The sequence below is a fragment of the Amphibalanus amphitrite genome, unplaced genomic scaffold (genome assembly GCF_019059575.1).
Source record: "Amphibalanus amphitrite isolate SeventyFive unplaced genomic scaffold, NRLGWU_Aamphi_draft 000325F_arrow, whole genome shotgun sequence".
Taxonomy (NCBI): Eukaryota; Metazoa; Arthropoda; class Thecostraca; order Balanomorpha; family Balanidae; genus Amphibalanus; species Amphibalanus amphitrite.
In genome coordinates this window covers 222,900-245,656 of record NW_024881820.1, presented here as the reverse complement: position 1 = coordinate 245,656, position 22,757 = coordinate 222,900, and the positions used below count along the sequence as shown (strand labels likewise).

The following is a 22,757-nucleotide window of genomic DNA, read 5'->3' as shown; positions in this document are numbered from 1 at the left end:
CGACGCTGGATTCGCTCAAGTAACCGCAAATCCTGGACAAATCCGGTGTGCCACACGCAAGAGCAGTATTCAATTAGCGGCCGGATGTGCGTAGTTAGTAAAAACAACATAAACTTCTGGGATCGGCACACAGTTGACCTGAGAAAACTATGGGCGAGGCCACCAGCTTTGTGAGCAATCTTATGCACATGACCATGAAATTTTAAATTGGTGTCTACAAGAACTCCAAGGTCAGTTGCTGAGGACACGGAGGGGATAGGTTGGCCATTCAGGGTGTACAAGGGAGGACCCGAGAGAGCAGAAAGTCTGGAAAAGCGGAGAACAGCACACTTTTTGACATTCATGTGTAATCCCCATGAAGCCGCCGTACTATAAAGAATGTCAATGTCACGCTGGACAGTAGTCGGGGATGAGGGAGCATGTGCGGGAGAGCTAGGGTATTCTATGCATGCATAAATCTTAAGGTCGTCGGCAAAAATCTTATGACTACAGGAAAGTTCAGATGCAATACTGTTAACGTATACTAGAAAGAGTAATGGCCCCAACACCGACCCCTGGGGAACACCGCTAAGAACTGGCCTTGGTTGGCTGGTGTGGTTTTGGATACACACACTCATTGAGCGATGGGTGAGGAAAGAACGGATGGCAGAGAGTGTTCTACCCTGGATTCCCAAACATCGTAGTTTCTCAAGCAGCAGGACATGGGCCACGACATCAAAAGCCTTGCTGAAATCAAAGAGAATCAAGTCGGTGACTCCTCCTCTGTCCATACTCTTAGATACATTGTCATAGACCAAAAGGAGCTGGTCCATGGTAGACCTGTTAGCCCGAAACCCATATTGATGAGAGGACAGGATATTGTTAGACTCGAGATAGTTTGTAAGGTCTTCGCAAAGCAGGCGCTCAAATGTTTTACTACACACTGAAGTAAGGCTAATAGGATATGGCTAGGATAAGGCTAATCCAATAATGATAACGCGTGATATCATTATTGCGCGTGATGACGTGTGATTTGCATCAGTTGGGTTGGCGACTTATGGGTGGTGGAATTGAATTTGTCGGTTATGTTGATGTGCTGCATAATAATTGCGAGGATTTTGATTAAGTGACAGGGAAGTGAAGTAGAAGGCGAAGGAATGGCAATGCAATTGTCAAAGGGGTAAGTTGAAGTGGGCACACTGGCTCCAGGCTCAGTAGCCCTTGCTCAGTGGATAATAGTTGTTTGTTAACACTGGTAGGGCATATCTTGAACGGTAAGGCCCACTGTTCATGTTGGACTGCATTCAGGGACAGTGACGGCACCACAGATATATTTAGCTTACCTTTCCCTCTTATGTGACATTATAGTGCATGTATGGCCTAAACTTTTTAATTCATTTTAAAAGGGGGAAAAACGCAAGAAATTACCCAACGTTTCGCATTTATTGCTTAGTCATGGGTCTTAGGTCTTAGGCACTCTAAGACCCATGACTAAGCAATAAATGTGAAACGTTGGGTAATTTCTTAAGATGACATTTATGTTCCTGGTGAGGCCAAACAGCTTTTGTCACCCATTACCATCCTCACATTCTGACTGGTTGACAGTGAGTCCCGGGGTCTGTTCAGTTATAGATGAGGCCTGATAAAGGACGCTAACGGATCCCTTCTCTCTGGTCTCTGTCCGCCTTTCAAGGTGATGACTGACGTGATGCCCGTCGTCGAGGAGCAGCTGGTGCTGAAGCGCGGCTGCTGGGTGCGCCTGAAGCGCGGCATCTTCAAGGACGACATCGCACAGGTGGACTACGTCGACGCCGGCCAGAGCTCCGTCCACCTGAAGCTGGTGCCGCGCATCGACTACTCGCGCTTGCGCGACACGCTACGGGACAAGGTAAGGCGAATGTGGTGGGAATTGATTGTCTGAAGTGGGGTGCTCTTTATCATAAGTTCGCTCTCAATCCAAAGCTGTTCTGCTTATATAGCGTTATTGAGAGGCTTATATGCAACCACTAGGTTGACCTACTTGTCTTTTTTTTAGGTTAGCCTTGACATCCCTTCTAATTTCTATCAAGGATCAGAATGCACTGGGTGCATACAGGTGACCATCAGGCACCACTGCATGTTCCATGTGTAAAATAAGATGTTGTCAATTTGGTGCTCACTACAGCGCAGCCGGTGCAACCAGTGAGAAGCCTTTTGGGGCGATAAACGAGCGAGCAAGAGGGTGAGCCTTGCACGTGTGGAATTGCGTAGGAGATACTTCCAACCTACTTTTGCCATTGGCGGTGGCAAGGGTGGGGCTTTCAGGGCCATGCCCCCAAAGTGCCCCCCCCCCAAAAAACGATTGTCCCCCATGGGCGTATGGGACCCTGACCCTTGCTCGATTGTTACGAGGCTCAAGGACCCCACGCCAGCTATTAACAGCACCCCTACCGGTCTTTGAGGGTTCTACACTGACCTCTGAGGGGCCTTCAGTGCCAGTCAAGCGCCCACATTGACCGCTGAGGACCCACATTGACCTCTGCGGGCCCTTAAACCGGCCTCAGGGGGCCCCAACTGGCGTAAGGGATAGCCGGTCCCGTAGCTCAGTTGGTGGAGCGTTGGTCTCCGCGTGGTGAGAGCACGCGTTCCCGGTTATAACAATCCGGGCTCGAAGCGCGACGGGCGCTTGACGTTTATGGGCCTCCTGACAGATATGGTTGCGGTTGGTGGCAGGTCGTAGTCAGGCGAAGTCAGTGAGGGGTGCGGCCGTGCGCGGCTATGCGCGCACGTTAAACTTTGGACTCTAAATTCTGCCATAGAACCGGAATTGCGCGATCGGAGGGTAGAGGGCAGGGTCAACGCAACAAGCTTCGCTTAGCGGGGGCTCTGTCCTTGTGAATCCTTCCAATCAAAAGGTTCTGACTTAAGTTATAAAAAGTAAGAGGGTCTCACACTGCCCTCCGGTGGCCTGATTTGTCTCTGGCGTCCCAAGTAACCTTAAGGTGCCTCTGAGGGCCCGCACTGGCTTCTGAATGCCCGATACCGGCCTCTTAAGGCTGAAACAGACTCTTTCCGCATTCAGGGACTCGCATGCCAGAGCTTATTCAAGTACATGATAACTCTCCCCACATCAATCGCATGCGGGAGGTGCGAGCGATTGATGCGAGCGTGCTTCCATGTATTTGAGTAGGCTCTCGCATGCGATTTCCTGACTGCGGGAAGAGTCTGTTTCAGGCTTAAGGGCCCGCCTTGGCCTTTGAGGGCGCTCTGCTGCGCCCTGGGATCCAACGTCGACCCATGCCGGTCTTTTAGGGCCCCACACTGACCTCTGAGGGCCCAATGCTGGCCTGTAAGGACCCACATTAGCCTCTGAGGTGAGGCTAATGTGTATAGAGCTTGAACCTATAGAGCTATACTTATAGAGCTTGAACCGACGGGTCGTCTGTGAGGCCTCAATCCGTGCCAGCGAGAGTGTTGAAAATGGTGCATAATATGTTATATTCACATTCATTTGGATATTCAGGGATATAAAGTAGCCTTATACCATTCTAGCAACTACTGGTGAGTCCAGAAAGGCGATCTTGGACGTTGCAAGGGGCATCCCCCAAAAGATTCTCCCAATGCCAAAGACGATGTGTCCCAGATGACCCCCATGACCTCCAGTTGAGCTCTGTGATGACCCCAGTTGACCTCTGTGATCTACCGTGTCTCATATGACCTCCGTGACCTCCAATTAAGCTCTCATTACTCCGAGCTGACCTCTGTGACCTGACGTGTCCCAGATAATCTCCGATTGAGCTCTGTGATGACCCCAAAATGACCTCTGTGACCTGACGTGTCCCATATGGCCTCTGTGACCTCTACGTGACCTCTCTGATGATCCCAGTTGACCTCTGTGACCTGACGTGTCCCATATGACCTCCAATTGAGCTCTCTCATGACTCCGAGCTGACCTCTGCGACCTGACGTGGCTCAGGTGATCTCAAATTGAGCTCTGTGATGACCCCAAGTTGACCTCTGTGATCTGACGTGTCCCATATGACCTCTGTGACATCTACGTGACCTCTGTGATGACCCCAGTTGACCTCTGTGACCTGACGTGTCCCATATGACCTCCAATAGAGCTCTCTCATGACTCCGAGCTGACCTCTGTGACCTGGCGTGTCCCAGATGATCTCCAATTGAGCTCTCTCATGACTTCGAGCTGACCTCTGTGACCTGACGTGTCCCAGATAATCTAAAATTGAGCTCTGTGATGACCCCAAGTTGACCTCTGTGACCTGACGTGTCCTATATGACCTCTGTCCTCTGTGACCTCTGTGACCTCTAAGTGACCTCTATGATGACCCCAGTTGACCTCTGTGACCTGACGTGTCCCATATGACCTCTGTGACCTCTCTGATGACCCCAAGCTGACCTCTGTGACCTGACGTGTCCCAGATGACCTCCAATTGAGCTCTGTGATGACCCCAAGTTGACCTCATATGACCCACTGACGTGTTCCATATGACCTCTTTGACCTCTGTGACCTCTACGTGAGCTCTATGATTTTTTTTCGAACTACTATGATGACCCCAGTTGACCTCTGTGACCTGACGTGTCCCATGTGACCTCCAATAGGGCTCTCTCATGACTCCGTGCTGACCTCTGTGACCTGACGTGTCCCAGATGATCTCCAATTGAGCTCTATGATGACCCCAAGTTGACCTCTGTGACCTGACGTGTCCCATATGACCTCTGTGACCTCTGTGACCTCTCTGATGACCCCAAGTTGGCCTCTGTGACCTCTACGTGACCTCTGTGACCTCTACGTGACCTCTGTGACCTCTACGTGACCTCTATGATGACCCCAGTTGACCTCTGTGACCTGACGTGTCCCATATGACCTCTGTGACCTATCTGATGACCCCAAGTTGACCTCTGTGACCTGACGTGTCCCATATGACCTCTGTGACCTCTCTGATGACCCCAAGCTGACCTCTGTTACCTGACGTGTCCCAGATGACCTCCAATTGAGCTCTGTGATGACCCCAAGTTGACCTCTGTGACCTGACGTGTCCTATATGACCTCTGTGACCTCTACGTGACCTCTATGATGACCCCAGTTGACCTCTGTGACCTGACGTGTCCCATATGACCTCTGTGACCTCTCTGATGACCCCAGTTGACCTCTGTGACCTGACGTGTCCCATATGACCTCTGTGACCTCTCTGATGACCCCAAGTTGACCTCTGTGACCTGACGTGCCCCATATGACCTCTGTGACCTCTCTGATGACCCCAAGCTGACCTCTGTTACCTGACGTGTCCCAGATGACCTCCAATTGAGCTCTGTGATGACCCCAAGTTGACCTCTGTGACCTGACGTGTCCTATATGACCTCTGTGACCTCTACGTGACCTCTATGATGACCCCAGTTGACCTCTGACCTGACGTGTCCCATATGACCTCTGTGACCTCTCTGATGACCCCAAGCTGACCTCTGTGACCTAACGTGTCCCAGAGGACCTCCAATTAAGCTCTGTGATGACCCCAAGTGGACCTCTGTGACCTGACATGTCCCATATGACCTCTGTGACCTCTGTGACCTCTCTGATGACCCCAAGTTGGCCTCTGTGACCTCTACGTGACCTCTGTGACCTCTACGTGAGCTCTATGATGACCCCAGTTGACCTCTGTGACCTGACGTGTCCCATATGACCTCTGTGACCTCTCTGATGACCCCAAGTTGGCCTCTGTGACCTCTACATGACCTCTGTGAACTCTACGTGAGCTCTATGATGACCATAGTTGACCTCTGTGACCTGACGTGTCCCATATGACCTCTGTGACCTCTCTGATGACCCCAAGCTGACCTCTGTGACCTGACGTGTCCCAGATGATCTCCAATTGAGCTCTGTGATGACCCCAAGTTGACCTCTGTGACCTGACGTGTCCCATGTGACCTCTCTGATGACCCCAAGCTGACCTCTGTTACCTGACGTGTCCCAGATGACCTCCAATTGAGCTCTGTGATGACCCCAAGTTGACCTCTGTGACCTGACGTGTCCTATATGACCTCTACGTGACCTCTATGATGACCGCAGTTGACCTCTGTGACCTGGCGTGTCCCAGATGACCTCCAATTAAGCTCTGTGATGATCCCAAGTTGACCTCGTTGACCTGACGTGTCCTATATGACCTCTGTGACCTCTACGTGACCTCTATGATGACCCCAGTTGACCTCTGTGACCTGACGTGTCCCAGATGACCTCCAACTAAGCTCTGTGATGACCCCAAGCTAACCTCTGTGACCTGACGTGTCCTATATGACCTCTGTTTACTCTACGTGACCTCTATGATGACCCCAAGTTGACCTCTGTGACCTGACGTGTCCCATATGACCTCTGTAACCTCTGTGATCTCTCTGATGACCCCAAGTTGGCCTCTGTGACCTCTACGTGACCTCTGACCTCTACGTGACCTCTATGATGACCCCAGTTGACCTCTGTGACCTGACGTGTCCCATATGACCTCTGTGACCTCTCTGATGACCCCAAGCTGACCTCTGTGACCTGACGTGTCCCAGATGATCTCCAATTGAGCTCTGTGATGACTCCAAGTTGACCTCTGTGACCTGACGTGTCCCATATGACCTCTGCGACCTCTAAGTGACCTCTCTGATGACCCCAAGCTGACCTCTGTGACCTGACGTGTCCAAGATGACCCCCATGACCTTCAATCGAGCTCTATGATGACCCAAGTTGACCTCTGTGACTTGACGTGTCCCATATGACTTCTGTGACCTCTCTGATGACCCCAAGCTGACTTCTGTGACCTGATATGTCCCAGCTGAACTCCAATTGAGCTCACTGATGACCCTAAGTTGACCTCTGTGACGTGACGTGTCCCATATGACCTCTGCGACCTCTAAGTGACTTCTCTGATGACCCCAAGCTGACCTCTGTGACCTGATGTGTCCAAGATGACCCCCATGACCTTCAATCGAGCTCTGTGATGACCCAAGTTGACCTCTGTGATTTGACATGTCCCAGATGACCTCCGTAACCTCCAATTGGGCTCTTTGATGACCCCAAGCTGACCTCTGTGACCTGACGTGTCCCAGAAGGGCCCCAATTGAGCTCTGCGATGACCATAAGTTGACCTTTGTGACCTGACGTGTCCCATATTACCTCTGTGACCTCTAAATGACCTCTATGATGACCCCAAGCTGACCTCTGTGACCTGACGTGTCCCAGATGACGCCATGACCTTCAATCGAGCTCTGTGATGACCCAAGTTGACCTCTGTGACTTGACGTGTCCCAGATGACTTCCGTAACCTCCAATTGAGCTCTTTGATGATCCCAAGCTGACCTCTGTGACCTGACGTGTCCCAGATGACCTCCAGTTGAGCTCACTGATGACCCCAAGTTGACCTATGTGACCTGACGTGTCCCATATGACCTCTGCGACCTCTAAGTGACCTCTCTGATGACCTTAAGCTGACCTCTGTGACCTGACGTGTCCCAGATGACCTCCGTGACCTCCAATTGAGCTCTGATGACTCCAAGCTGACCTCTGTGACCTGATATGTCCTAGATGACCTCCAATTGACCTCACTGATGACCCTAAGTTGACCTCTGTGACGTGACGTGTCCCATATGACCTCTGCGACCTCTAAGTGACCTCTCTGATGACCCCAAGCTGACCTCTGTTACCTGACGTGTCCAAGATGACACCCATGACCTTCAATAAAGCTCTGTGATGACCCAAGTTGACCTCTGTGACTTGACATGTCCCAGATGACCTCCGTAACTTCCAGTTGGGCTCTTTGATGATCCCAAGCTGACCTCTGTGACCTGACGTGTCCCAGAAGGGCCCCAATTGAGCTCAACGATGACCATAAGTTGACCTCTGTGACCTGACGTGCCCCCAAGTTGCCCTTTGTGACCGACGTGTCCAAGATGACCCCCATGACCTTCAATCGAGCTCTATGATGACCCAAGTTGAACTCTGTGACTTGACTTGTCCGAGATGACCTCCGTAACCTCCAATTGAGCTCTTTGATGATCCTAAGCTGACCTATGTGACCTGACGTGTCCCAGATGACCCTCAATTGAGCTCTCTGATAACCCCAAGCTGACCTCTGTGACCTGACGTGTCCCAGATGACCTCCAGTTGAGCTCACTGATGACCCCAAGTTGACCTATGTGACCTGACGTGTCCCATATGACCTCTGCGACCTCTAAGTGACCTCTCTGATGACCTTAAGCTGACCTCTGTGACCTGACGTGTCCCAGATGACCTCCGTGACCTCCAATTGAGCTCTGATGACTCCAAGCTGACCTCTGTGACCTGATATGTCCTAGATGACCTCCAATTGACCTCACTGATGACCCTAAGTTGACCTCTGTGACGTGACGTGTCCCATATGACCTCTGCGACCTCTAAGTGACTTCTCTGATGACCCCAAGCTGACCTCTGTTACCTGACGTGTCCAAGATGACACCCATGACCTTCAATAAAGCTCTGTGATGACCCAAGTTGACCTCTGTGACTTGACATGTCCCAGATGACCTCCGTAACTTCCAATTGGGCTCTTTGATGATCCCAAGCTGACCTCTGTGACCTGACGTGTCCCAGAAGGGCCCCAATTGAGCTCTACGATGACCATAAGTTGACCTCTGTGACCTGACGTGCCCCCAGGTTGCCCTTTGTGACCGACGTGTCTCAGATTGCCTCCGTGGTCTCCAATTGAGTTCTGTGATGACCCCAAGTTGACCTCTGTGACTTGGCGTGTCCCATATGACCTCTGTGACCTCTAAGTGACCTCTCTGATGACTCCAAGTTGACCTCTGTGACCTGACGTGTCCCAGATGACCCCCATCTCTCTCTCTCTCCTCTCTCTCTCTCTCTCTGTCTCTCTCTGTCTCTCTCTCTCTCTCTCTCTCTCTCTCTCTCTCTCTCTCTCTCTCTCTCTGTCTCTGTCTCTCTCTCTCTCTCTCTCTCTCTCTCTCTCTCTCTCTCTCTCTCTCTCTCTCTCTCTCTCTCTCTTTCTCTTCACGTGCCGGTGTCGTGGATCATATAGGCAAATATTGTACATACCAGTGTTGATCCCCAGTCTCTGACCGGACATGTATTTTTCCTTCCCGCAGGATGCCGGCGGCGGCGACGACAGTGCGCCGGCGCACATCTCTATGGAGGTGGACACGGCGACCCGTGGGCGACCGCCGCTGCCGCGGTTTGCTACAGGTGGCCATGGCCACTAATCTGTCACGAACTTCTGACAGTGAACGCCAGTCGGTTCTCGGATGTGAGGACGCGCCCGTCGAATCAAGTGACGGGATATGCACCGTGTGACAGTGTGCGTTTTCCGGTCGAGTTCGTTGCGCTGTGTGCCGGTCGTGCGCGGGACTGGTACCACCCGTCGTCCCACCAGTTCTCAGTGCTCCAGCGCGCCGTGCGCGATCTCAGTGCCGCCGCCGAGGAGAATGTGTGCCGCGAGCTGCCGCCCGAGGACCTGCCGGCGCTGACCCGGCTGGAACCGCTGGCTGACGGCGCGCTGTCGCTGCGTCCGCCGACCCTGCGCCGGCCGCGCCGGGAGGCCGAGCTGCTGACCCAGCTGCAGCAGCTGGTGGCGGCCCTGGACGGCGCCTGCCTGGTGGCGGGTGGCAGCTGCGGGCGCCACGTGACGGAGTCTGCGCTCTCGGTAGCGCGCCACCTGGAGCCGCATGCAGACCGCGTTGCCAGAGCTGCGTCGTCTGACGTCGGGTCTGCTGCGACTGGTGACGCGCCAGAGGACGCGCTGGTCACCGCCGCGAGCCCGGATCGAGACGGACACGGAGACAGTTCCGAACGGAGCCTCCCTCACCAGGTGGGTCCTGCGGCGCCAATACTCGTCCGCAGGTGGGGCGAGATGGATAGGTATCTGAGCACTTGGGAGGGCAGTTGTCGGGTGATGACCCACGAGGTCACGCAAAGTAAGGGGAAGTAACATGAGTATGTAAGTGAAACCGCTTGATTGCGATGACCTCATGTGACCTCACCTAACTTCCGTGTGACCTCCCCGACCGTAGGACAATGCGTGATCTTGTTTTGTTTGTTTTGTTTGCTCGGTTTTATTGAATATTTTCACATGCGTAGACATCATACACTACAGTCCGGGATCGGTGCAAAAGCTTTTCAGCTTATTTCATGGCACCTCTCCTCACACACACTAGCTCATTCACACGTCATTCACGACAAGAAAAAACTTGTTTGACTTTGTGGGGCGTCGCCAGACTTATTATAGCTCATCTGACCTCTACTGATTCTTTGTGATCTCATATGACCTCTAGAGACTTCGCATGACCACGTGAGCTTTCCTCAACCTCCTTTTATCTCGCTGAACTTTGAGTGGCTTCTCCCACCCTCGCCTGACTTCCTGTGACCTCGTAGGACCTCGTCGTCTTCGTGTGACTACCTGTGACATTCTTTTGTTTTCCTGTGACCTATACCGACTTTTGTGACCTCGCCTAGCTGTAACCTCGCTCCTGTCAGCTTCTGTCAGCTCCCGTAAGCTCCTTGCAGCTCCCGTAAGCTCCTGTTTTCTCCTGTCAACTTCCGTGGACCTCTTGCAGCTCCCGTAAGTTCCTTTTAGCTCCTGGCAGCTCATGACAGCTCATGACAGCTGCCGTAGGCTCCTGGCAGCTCCTGTCAGCTCCCGTAAGTTGTATATCTGATCCCACCCTGACCATATTCCTGCCCTCACTTTCTTTGACCGTCCATTGTTCGTCGGTCGCCAGGAGAGCTTGACGCTGCTGCGAGCACTACAGGGCTACTAGCGGTACGTCACGTGCTGCTGGTTTTCTAGAGACGGATGTTTGCTGATATTAGGCTGTTAAGACTGAGCCGTGATGCTGTGGCCGGTGGGAGTGCCGGCGCCGGTCGTGGTGGACCCGACGCCCAGCGCTCCGCTTCGCGCTGCTACCACACAGGTAGGGTTCGGCACACCGACTCCCGATGGCTACGTGGACAGTGAAAATATTGCAATGTTATGGTACAGGTAGAGTGACCGTTCCGTTCTTTGTCAGGTCTCTGAATGGAGCTGCGTTCCGGTGGGCGGCTGGCTGCGCTCTCTCGGTCTGGCCCAGTACGCCGACGCGTTCGTCGCCCGCTCTGTGGATGGCGCCCGGCTTCTGGGGCTCACCGAACAGGCTATGGAAGACGAGCCCGACGTCGGTGAGAGATTCACATTGCTAGCTGGGAAGGTGGATGTGACTCGAATTATTCAGTTCATAGCCTGATTTATTTAGCTCAATCTATTTATATGAATCGTATTGCCACTATTAACCTGACTCCTGACTCGTGATTGTGGTTGCCTCAGTTGTAGGCCTTAAGTGCACCGCATTTTGACAGGTCTCGACGTGGCGACCTCGAAGCCAGCGTGTTGGGTCTCGGCTTCCCGCCACTCACCGGCGGACCTTTCCGCTTCGTGGACCGCATCGGTCCCGCACAGCTAGTCAAGGACATGGAGCACTTGGCCGTCGTCAATGGCGTCGGCTTCGAGCCGTGCCTGACCGTGCACTACCAGGCCGCTAGCGGCACCAAGTTCTGTTCGGCCGGGCCTCGTGTAATGCCCACATGTGATGACCGAGTGTATACGCATGTGAAGCCGCTCCGCGTGTGTGCCAGCGCTGGGCGTGTTCAGTTTCAAAGTAAATATAGAATCGTGGTGATCAAGCTACAGTTTTTGACGAGAAATAGAGTGAGGTCATTTTGAAAGCGATCAGACGGTAGCGCCGCCGTTCTTTGGCACGCCTTAGCATGCATCTGTGCTACACTAAAAGTTTAGGCTCGTGTCTTTCAAGGTCAGCAGGGTGAGGGCACCAGGTACTTCAAGCGGCCTCGTCTCAGGTAGAGTTCTAATACTCGTTCTAATACTACCAACACACGTATCTAGTCAAGGAGCTGAGTTGAAATCGAGGGGATGGAGGGCTGTTCAGCCCCTTCACTGGGGGGGTTCACGGTTCAGCCCCTCCCCCATCAGGCGCGAAAATCTAGGAGCCCAAGCGTGGAGTGAGATAACCTTTTCGACGGCATGTGATCGGGCATTGCATCGAATGACACTGGGCGATTGAAGATGTTTCAACTCGCTTGTCAATGCAAACATTTATTCACAACGAAAACAGACATAGGCACATGTAGATTGCTAATGGATAATGGATAATGGCAACGGGTAACACCCAGGTCGTGCGCCGTCTGCTGGAGAGCCAGCGGCTGGTGCGTCCCACGCGGGGTCGCCACAGACGCCGTTCGTCACCCAGACAGCCGGAGACCGGCGGACCGGCCGGGACGCCTAACGACAGACACACCGACCCCTCATGGCTATGTAGCGGGCTACCATTGAGAGGTCACGGAAAGGTCAGCTCATAATGTGCACGGCGTGACATACAGTGTTAATGTCATCCCGCGGACGCCGGACAGTGAAAAATTGGACAATGACATTTCGCCGTCAAGACGAGCTCTACTGTCTACAAGACACAAGTAGTCTACATACTGTCTGCTACCGAAACTACTGTCGAGCTAACAGAAAGAAATTACACAGGTCTAGATGCAATTTTCAGCGATGAACTTCGGTAGTGCATCGCTGTGCAATTTCAATCACAAGATATTCTTGTTCATACATATCGTATTATCGGCATGGCACTCGCTCGTTATCACGCTTATGTGGGCATACGGTAGCTCAAGGAAAATATGGATAATCGTAGAAGCCGGTATCAAGGAAATCCAGTGAGCACGAGCACGCAGTACACGTGGGTGCTTTTTAGTTTCCTGGACGGTCACGCTTAGTGTAGCTTAGCTCAGCCTTAAAAGATCATCACGGACACCGGGCTACGCGGCATTACATATATACCACCAGCAGACAGGATTTGATGCCCAGCAGACAAGCTTCTATCGGTGCCCCGCGCCGTCTCTCAACAATCGTCCACAGCCGCGGCTCCTGTGCACTGAGACGCTGTCACGACCGCGTCGCATTGCGACTGGAAGCCAGCCCACTGCCCGGTCTCTGCCGCGTCTCCGGCGGTTGGGACCTGTGCCGGGGGCGCCTCCTCCAACAGATTAGTGGCCATGGCCACCTGTAGCAAACCGCGGCAGCGGCGGTCGTCCACGGGTCGCCGTGTCCACCTCCATAGAGATGTGCGCCGGCGCACTGTCGTCACCGCCGCCGGCATCCTGCGGGAAGGAAAAATACATGTCCGGTCAGAGACTGGGGATCAACACTGGTATGTACAAAATTTGCCTATAGGATCCGCGACACCGGCACGTGAAGAGAAAGAGAGAGAGAGAGAGAGAGAGAGAGAGAGAGAGAGAGAGAGAGAGGAGAGACAGAGAGAGAGTGAGAGAGAGAGAGAGAGAGACATGGGGGTCATATGGGACACGTCAGGTCACAAAGGTCAACTTGGAGTCATCAGAGAGGTCACTTAGAGGTCACAGAGGTCAGATGGGACACGCCAAGTCACAGAGGTCAACTTGGGGTCATCACAGAACTCAATTGAAGACCACGGAGGCAATCTGAGACACGTCGGTCACAAAGGGCAACTTGGGGGCACGTCAGGTAACAGAGGTCAACTTAGGGTCATCACAGAGCTCAATTGAGGATCATCTGGGACACGTCAGGGCACAGAGGTCAACTTGGGGTTAGCAGAGAGCTCAATTGGAGTTCATCCGGGACATGTCAGGTCACAGAGGTCAGCTTGGAGTCATCAGAGCTCAAATAAAGGCCACGGAGGTCATCAGGGACACGTCAGGCAACAGAGGTCAACTTGGGGTCATCAGAGAGGTCACTTAGAGGTCACAGAGGTCATATGGGACATGTCAGGTCACAGAGGTCAACTTGGGGTCATCACAGAACTCAATTGGAGACCACGGAGGCAATCTGAGACACGTCGGTCACAAAGGGCAGCTTGGGGGCACGTCAGGTAACAAAGGTCAACTTAAGGTCATCACAGAGCTCAATTAAGGATCATCTGGGACACGTCAGGTCACAGAGGTCAACTTGGGGTTAGCAGAGAGCTCAAGTGGAGTTCATCTGGGACATGTCAGGTCACAGAGGTCAGCTTGGGGTCATCAAAGAGGTCACTTAGAGGTCACAGAGGTCATATGGGACACGCCAAGTCACAGAGGTCAACTTGGGGTCATCACAGAACTCAATTGGAGACCACGGAGGCAATCTGAGACACGTCGGTCACAAAGGTCAACTTGGGGTCATCATAGAGCTCGATTGAAGGTCATGGGGGTCATCTTGGACACGTCATGTCACAGAGGTCAACTTGGAGTCATCAGAGAGGTCACAGAGGTCACATGGGACACGCCAAGTCACAGAGGTCAACTTGGGGTCATCACAGAACTCAATTGGAGACCACGGAGGCAATCTGAGACACGTCGGTCACAAAGAGCAACTTGGGGGCACGCCAGGTCACAGAGGTCAACTTAGGGTCATCACAGAGCTGAATTGAGGGTCATCTGGGACACGTCAGGTCACAGAGGTCAACTTGGCGTTAGCAGAGAGCTCAATTGGAGTTCATCTGGGACATGTCGGGTCACAGAGGTCAGCGTGGAGTCATCAGAGCTCAAATAAAGGTCACGGAAGTCATCAGGGACATGTCAGATAACAGAGGTCAACTTATGGTCATCACAGAGCTCAATTGGGGGTCTTCTGGGACACGTCAGGTCACAGACGTCAGCTTGGGATCATCAAAGAGCTCAATTGGAGGTTACGGAAGTCATCTGGGACACGTCAAGTCACAGAGGTCAACTTGGGTCATCACAGAGCTCGATTGAAGGTCATGGGGGTCATCTGGGACACGTCAGGTCACAGAGGTCAGCTTGGGGTCATCAGAGAGGTCATTTAGAGGTCACAGAGGTCATATGGGACACGTCAGGTCACAAAGGTCAACTTATGGTCATCGCAGAGCTCAATTGGGGCCCTTCTGGGACACGTCAGGTCACAGAGGTCAGCTTGGGGTTATCAAAGAGCCCAATTGGAGGTTACGGAGGTCATCTGGGACATGTCAAGTCACAGAGGTCAACTTGGGTCATCACAGAGCTCGATTGAAGGTCATGGGGGTCATCTTGGACACGTCAGGTCACAGAGGTCAGCTTAGGGTCATCAGAGAGGTCACTTAGAGGTCGCAGAGGTCATATGGGACACGTCAGGTCACAGAGGTCAACTTGGGGTCATCAGTGAGCTCAATTGGAGGTCATCTGGGACATATCAGGTCACAGAGGTCAGCTTGGAGTCATCAGAGCTCAATTGGAGGTCACCACGGAGGTCATCTGGGACACGTCAGGCCACACAGGTCAGCTTGGGGTCATGAGAGAGGTCACTTAGAGATCACAGAGGTCATATGGGACATGTCAGGTCACAGAGGTCAACTTGGGGTCATCATAGAGCTCGATTGAAGGCCATGGGGGTCATCTTGGACACGTCAGGTCACAGAGGTCAGCTTAGGGTCATCAGAGAGGTCACTTAGAGGTCGCAGAGGTCATATGGGACACGTCAGGTCACAGAGGTCAACTTGGAGTCATCAGTGAGCTCAATTGGAGGTCATCTGGGACATATCAGGTCACAGCGGTCAGATTGGAGTCATCAGAGAGCTCAATTGGAGGTCACTGAGGTCATCTGGGACACATCAGGTAACAGAGGTCAAATTGGGGTCATCACAGAGCTCTGTTGGAGATCATGGGGGTCATCTGGGACACATCAGCTCACACAGGTCAACGTGGGGTCATCATAGAGGTCACATAGAGGTTACAGAGGTCATATGAGACACGTCAGGTCACAGATGTCAACTTGGGGTCATCACAGAGCTCAATTGGAGACCACGGAGGCAGCTGAGACACGTCGGTCGCAAAGGGCAACTTGGGGGCACGTCAGGTCACAGAGGTCAACTTATGGTCATCACAGAGCTCAACTGGGGGTCTTCTGGAACATGTCAGGTGTCTGAGTTCAGCTTGGGGTCATCAGAGAGATCACTTAGAGGTTACAGAGGTCATATGGGACACGTGAGGTCCCAGAGGTCAACTTGGGGTCATCACAGAGCTCTGTTGGAGATCATGGAGGTTATCTGGGACACGCCAGGTCACAGAGGTCAGCTTGGAGTTATCAGAGCTAAACTGGAGGTCACGGAGGTAATCTGGGACACGTCAGGTCAAAAAGGTCAACTTGGGGTCATCACAGAGCTCATTGGAGGTCATGGGGGTCATCTGGGACACGCTTTTGGAATCGGGAGAATTTTTGGGGGATGACCCTTGCAACGTCCAAGACCGTCTTTCTGAGGGCTGTTCACGGGCCCTGTGTGCGGTCGGACCGCACACAGCCTCGAAGCTCCGCCCACTGCGTCCCTACGTCAGCCTTCCGTCACCGCACACAGCGATCGCTGTGGCCGGTCGGGACTGGCCACAGCGGACCATCCACCGCACGCAGCCGTGACGTCAGAACCACCTACCCATCCCCTACCCCCACGCCTGCTGGACGCACCGCACACACTGCACGCAGCAGTGTGCGGTGCCCGTGAACACCCCTCTGGATTCGCCAGTACCTAGTTCAAGTTGCTGGAATGGTGTTAGGCTACTTCCAATCCCTGAATACCCCAATAAATGTGAAATAGCATATTACGCACCATTTTCAACACTCTCGCTGGCATGGATGGAGGCCTCATAGACGACCTGTCAGTTCAAGCTCTATAACTTGCGTTAGCCTCAACGGATTGCAACAAAATTTTCAGGATCTCAAGTTCAAACAAATTTACACGTACCACGTAAATTTCGAGACAATGACCCGAATGACCTGTGAGCTCTTCCCCAAGGCAAGGTCAACTTGCGACACTGACACTACTTACAACTGCTATTTCAATTTTGTAAGTTGTGTCGCAAATCAGGCAATGTGCAAAAGATTAGAATTACAATAACTCACACCAAAACACACTATACCTACGAAATCAAGTTCTTCAGCACCCCTGAAAACCTGCATACCAATTTTGGCGAAAATTATAGGTGCTCGGGCTGATGACCTTGAAATTCAAGCCTACGTAACTCCGTAAATATGGCGGGCCGAGCTTAACTTTTATGATATTCTTAATAAGGACGATGTAGTGTTTACATGTACAGATTCTGGTGGAAATCGTAGGGGCTCGCTACGATGACCTTGAAATTCAAACCTCCGTAACTTCGTAAATATGGCGGGCCGAGCTTAAATTTTGTGATATTCGTAATAAAGAGCTCCTAAAGGGCCCGTATACAAATTTTGACGGAAATCGTAGGGGCTCTCCCGAATGACCTTAAAATTCAAACCTCCGTAACTTCGTTAATATGGCGGGCCGAGCTTAAATTTTGTGATATTCGTAATAAGGAGCTCCTAAAGGGCCCGTATACAAATTTTGACGGAAATCGTAGGGGCTCTCCCGAATGACCTTGAAATTCAAACCTCCGTAACTTCGTAAATATGGCGGGCCGAGCTTAAATTTTGTGATATTCGTAATGAGAAGCATCTAGAGTGTCCGTATACAAATTTTGACGGAAATCGTAGGGGCTCTCCCGAATGACCTTGAAATTCAAACCTCCGTAACTTCGTAAATATGGCGGGCCGAGCTTAGATTTTGGATGCATCGTAATCAGGACGTTACGTACTATTTACTGACCAGGTTTGGTCCAAATCGTAGGGGCTCGCCTGAATCCGAATCTTAGATTATAGATTAGGATTCGCTTACATCTAGCTTGACGACCGTAGGTAACTCTTTGTATATTTGCTAATAGATGCAATCATTTCATTTTTAATTGTAAGGTCAAGCTGATAACTGAACATGAAAATTGCACAGTGTATATAAATACAGTGGCGGCAAATGCGCTTGGTCACGTGACCAAATCTGCACGTGCGGTTGTGGCGAGGGCACTTCCCGAAACTCTGGTGCCAACGGCCTCGCGGCGCCCATAGAGAATACATGGGACCTTTTCTTTTCAGACCTATCGTGTCTAAACGAAGCCATTTAGTGCAAGGATACGACTGGTTTGAGATTCAGTCGTCTTTTGGCTATAAGTCGGCATAAGAAACGTATTTTTATCGGCAAAATTCGCTAAGTACCAGGTAGTTTTCCGATACCCTGCACGCCTCCTAACCTCCGACGGCCGACCGGAGGAGTCGGTAGCGCTCCACTCACGACTTTTGGCGATAGCTCAAAACACCTTACAGCTAGAGGGCTGCTATTTGGCACAATTTATCTTTGCTTCCATACGCATCTTTGGAAACCAATTGCATTTCCGTCTCAGGTCAGATCACTAGGACTTATGACGTCACACGTGAACCTCTGCAATAGTCCCAAAATACCGAAACTTCGCAATGCCCTCGGTGCCAGAGGAGCTGTCACAGTGAGATAATACTTACAGGACCTAGTATCCTCTAGAAGTCTCAAAACTTGCATATCTCGGATTTCTTCTAGAGGTCACATGAGGTCAGGCCGATCGCGTGGCGTCACCATTACAAGTCAATGAGGAAAATATGGAAACTGTAATTTTGACGCCGAGAATGATCTAAACCAGGGCTGCGGAGTCGATGGATTTTCGGCGACTCCGACTCCGACTCCGGCTCGGGCTTTCAAAAACCAGCTCCGACTCCGACTCCGACTCCGGGCAGAATTGTCGACTCCGACCGACTCCAACTCCCGACTCCGACTCCGCAGACCTAGCAGGGCTGCGGAGTCGACAGATTTTCGGTGACTCCGACTCCGACTCCAGTTCGGGTTTCTAAAATCGACTCCGACTCCGACTCCGACTCCGGTCACAACTGTCGACTCCGACCGACTCCGACTCCGACTCCGACTCCGACTCCGCAGCCCTGATCTAAACCTAGCTCAAGCACATGGAATCGCAATTTCATGCACTTCTTGCAATGTCCAATGCTTCACTTTTGCATCTTTAACGTTGCGTGACGTCATTCATGACGTCACAAAGGTCACACAAGTTTTTTCGTTAATAACTCCTGATAAAATTGAACTGGCAAGTCGGAAAAGTCGCCAATGGACTCGAGAAGACCTACCGAATCGAATGATATACGATATAACCTCCTCCGACCAACTTCGTGACCTGAGTGCCTCTGACCTGACTTTGACCCGATGTGAACACCGTATGTTGAACCCACCCAAACAAAAGTGTACCATTTGACGCACCGGAGCATGACAAACATGATTGTACTAAAATCGCGACTCTGCGCCGTTTTTTTTTTTGCAAAGTTATTTCTCAAAACCCGAAATCGTATTTTGGCCCTCGGGGCACTTGACCTGACCCTCAGAGGCCACCAGTTGACCTGAGACTTTTAAACCGTGCATCACTCGCTGCGTCCCCGGTCCCGTAACGGCACACATGCTTGTTTTTCCCGCGAGGCTAGCTCAATTAGGGCGAGGGAGTCGTACCCGCCCACTCTCGCGGCCGGGGTGTACTAGGTATGTAAAAAAACTAATAAGTCTGGTGATGATTGATGCAAGATTCTTACAGATAATGGTTGATGAAGGTAGGCTATAAGTTATTAAAGATAAGTGAAACAAATTTGCAGCCCTCAGTAGCCTGATTTATGCATTACGAGTTATAGAATAGAACAACTGTGAGCTGCAAGCTCAGCTCTTCAGTTTCTAACTATGCCTGCAAACACAATAAAATCAATGGATTATGTAAGAGACAAGAGTAATAATAGTTGAATTGTGTTTTATTGATGCTATTCAATTTTCAACGGTAACTATGTCACCGATGATTCGATATTATTTGCATGGTACCGTTTACCACCACACGTCTAAATATTTAGTACCTAAAATAATGCAGTAAAATAAGCTGCGCCACATTTGTCGACAAAATCTGGTGCCAACTCAAGGTCAAACGGAAAATGTGGTCACGTGACCAATGTCCGGCAGCTGGAAAATTGTATAATTTTTCTTACAAAATGTTATGAACCATTTATGATAAATTATTACAATTAACGTAAGTGTGAAGTTTTCAAGCTCCTCAAACAAGCGTAACCTCTCATAATAAAAATGACTGGTAAGTGGTAGAAGATAATTATGTGACCATATTGTTATACTGGAGAAATAATAAATATAAAGTCATTACATGAACAAAAAAATTGTCAAAAGTTGCTTTAAAATGTTTAAGATCATGACGGGATACTTTTCGTTGTGGCAGTATATGTGCATACGTGTAGGTTTAGTATTGTAATTTGTAGTTTAGGTTCAGAATATATATGTGGGGCTTACTAGGAGTGCTTAAAGTATTTTTTTTAATTCATCAATTTTGTACTTGACTTGTAGTCAGCCAAACTCTATTAAACCAGTAATAAAGAGGTGTAATCGGTGATAAACGATATGCGCCATATTTGTAGTCATCACTTCAAAGGCGAATATCTCCTAGTACCGCTATATTATTCATTTATTTCTACGATCAATCGATTCACCGGACAATTCTCAGTAAAATACACTACCTCACATCCACTTAGCCTGCTGTATCAAAGAAATATACACCGATTTGTGCTTCTTGTCAAATAGGGGCTATTTTCAGAGCAAGTGTTGGGGAGCGGCGACCGTTCGTATCGGCCGCCGGCAGTGTGCGCCGGCGCTGCAACCTGCAGTCCAGGGCCCTGTTTCACCGCCCGACGCTGCGCGCGCTGCAGCGCGCTGGAAGCTGAGGCGTACCCCTGACGTCACTCGAATGACGTTGCGTGCGATCCGTTAGCTTATGATGAATCGCGTTTGGAACAGAGGTCCAAAAGAACCCAGTACAGATAGAACAGAGGTTTGAGTGCGAATGCTGCTAGCGTGCTGATGGTGCTGGCGCTTGGGTGCTGGCGTTTTGCGATGACGTCATAGCGTAGCGTCAGAGGGAGGTTTGTTGATATTGCCATGGGAACCCAACGCGCCGACGCGCGCAGCGCACTGCAGCGCTCCGCCGTGAAACAGGGCCCCTCAAACTTCTGTTCAATGGGTACTAGGTTTTTCAAGGTCTCTGTTCCAAACGCGATTTACCATAAGCTAACGGATCGCACGCAACGTCATTCGAGTGACGTCAGGGGTATGCCTCAGCTCCCAGCGCGCTGCAGCGCGCGCAGCGTCGGGCGGTGAAACAGGGCCCCGGCCGGCTGGTGACGTGGGTGACGTGGCGGCCGCTGATTGGTCGGCGGGTGCCCAGCCCCCCTATATAAGGCGACGCATCGCCGGCGGCGGCAGTCGCTGAGCGGGTGGCTCGGCGGGTGGAGCTCGGGGCTGAGCGGTTGGCTCACCCAGGGGAGCTCAGGGATGAGCTGGCGGACAGTTGGTCCGGCCTGATGGGCGGTCAGTGTATTAGCGTGTAATGAGCCGATGTGCATAGACCAATACATTAGTTAACTGAGCCGTGGTGTTTACCCGAGAATGCGTGTTCTGAACAACTGGCGCGGTCGGTAGGACGGTTCGGACACTAGCGGACACGCATTCGTTGGGTTGCACCATTTAAAGTAAATTTTTATTTTTATTTCATTTTGAATCGGCTCAGTAGAGTAACGTAACATGGAGAGAGAACTTTTATTTTTAGCTAACTTTGAAAATTTCACGGGGGTAAATAATCAATCATGGGGTCGGTGGTACCGGCGGTTCCGTGCGAAGACGGTCACGTTCTCGGAGGAGAGTCGGCAGCGGGGCCTGGTCAGCCTGCTTCAAGATGGCGCCCTGGACTACTTCGCCTCGCTGTCGGAGGATGTTCAAGGCAACCTGCAGCAAACGGTGGCCGCGTTGGAAGCCCGTTTCGGCACAGCAAAGAACGCGATGCAGGTGCACGCTGAACTAGCGAGCATCCGACAGCAGCCCGGTGAGGCGACACGCGATTTCGCCGACAGGGTGCGCCAGGCAGGCCGGGAGGCATACCCAGGGGCGAGAGCCGGCGACCCGTCCGTGGAAGCGACTGTCGTCAGCCGCTTCGTATGCGGCCTCCGTGAGGAGCAGCTGCGGGTGCGGGTGCTGACGAAGGACCCGGCCAGCCTCATCGAAGCCGTGAAGGTCGCCGATAAATTCGAAAGGCAGCAGGACGCACTCCGAGCAATGCGCCCGCCCAGCGAGGGCGAGGCGTTGGCGGTGCAAGACCGAGGCGCGCCCGGCAATGCGCGGCTGGACGCGCTGGAGAGGCTAATTGGAGAGCTGCAGCGCGCTCTGCAAACCCTTGAGACGGCGGGAAGGCGGGACGCCTACCGCACGGGGCACGGGACAGGGGCGAGGAACCCCCAACGAGGGCCACCAAACCCGAACAGGCGGGGTAGCGGGCGCCGCTGTTTCTTTTGCAACAGCCCCGACCACTTGGTCCGCAAATGTCCGGCGCGGCACACACACGCAAACGAGCAGGTGGGGCGGTTCGTCACACCCGGTTATCAGCAGGCGGGCCTGGAGTGGGCGGAGCGCCCCCGTGGTCCGTCTGAGGAGTCCGGCGGATGGACGCCTATCTGTCACCAGTGCGGCCGTGGGGGCCAGCGATGGGCGGGACGCCCGCCTGCCCCGGCGACTGCGGCCGTAGGCACGTCCGATATCCCGTCGATGGAGGGCCCAACGGTACACATGGGGCACCGGCGGCGGGGAGGCACACAGGCAGCGGGGTGCGACCGTGAGTGGCAGCGGAGGGTGGCTGACCCACCTGCCCCCAACGGGACCCCTACGGCAGGGCAGCCCACACAATCGAGGGATTGTAGTGCGACAGGACAGGGGCAAGGGTGCCCTCTTACACCGTCGATCGTGTGTACGGTAAGGTCAGAGCCGGCGGGCAGCGAGGCTCCATCCACTTG

At 52.2% G+C, this 22,757-nt stretch overlaps 1 long non-coding RNA gene across 1 annotated transcript; it reads right to left on the bottom strand.

Moving 5' to 3' along the window:
- Positions 1 to 12,596: 12,596 nt before the first annotated feature.
- LOC122388511 lies at positions 12,597 to 17,029 on the bottom strand. Its single transcript, XR_006257801.1, has 2 exons — positions 16,917 to 17,029; positions 12,597 to 13,153 (listed from the first exon to the last, which is right to left on the bottom strand). It is a non-coding gene; the product is annotated as an uncharacterized LOC122388511 (long non-coding RNA).
- Between the last annotated feature and the right edge of the window lie 5,728 nt (positions 17,030 to 22,757).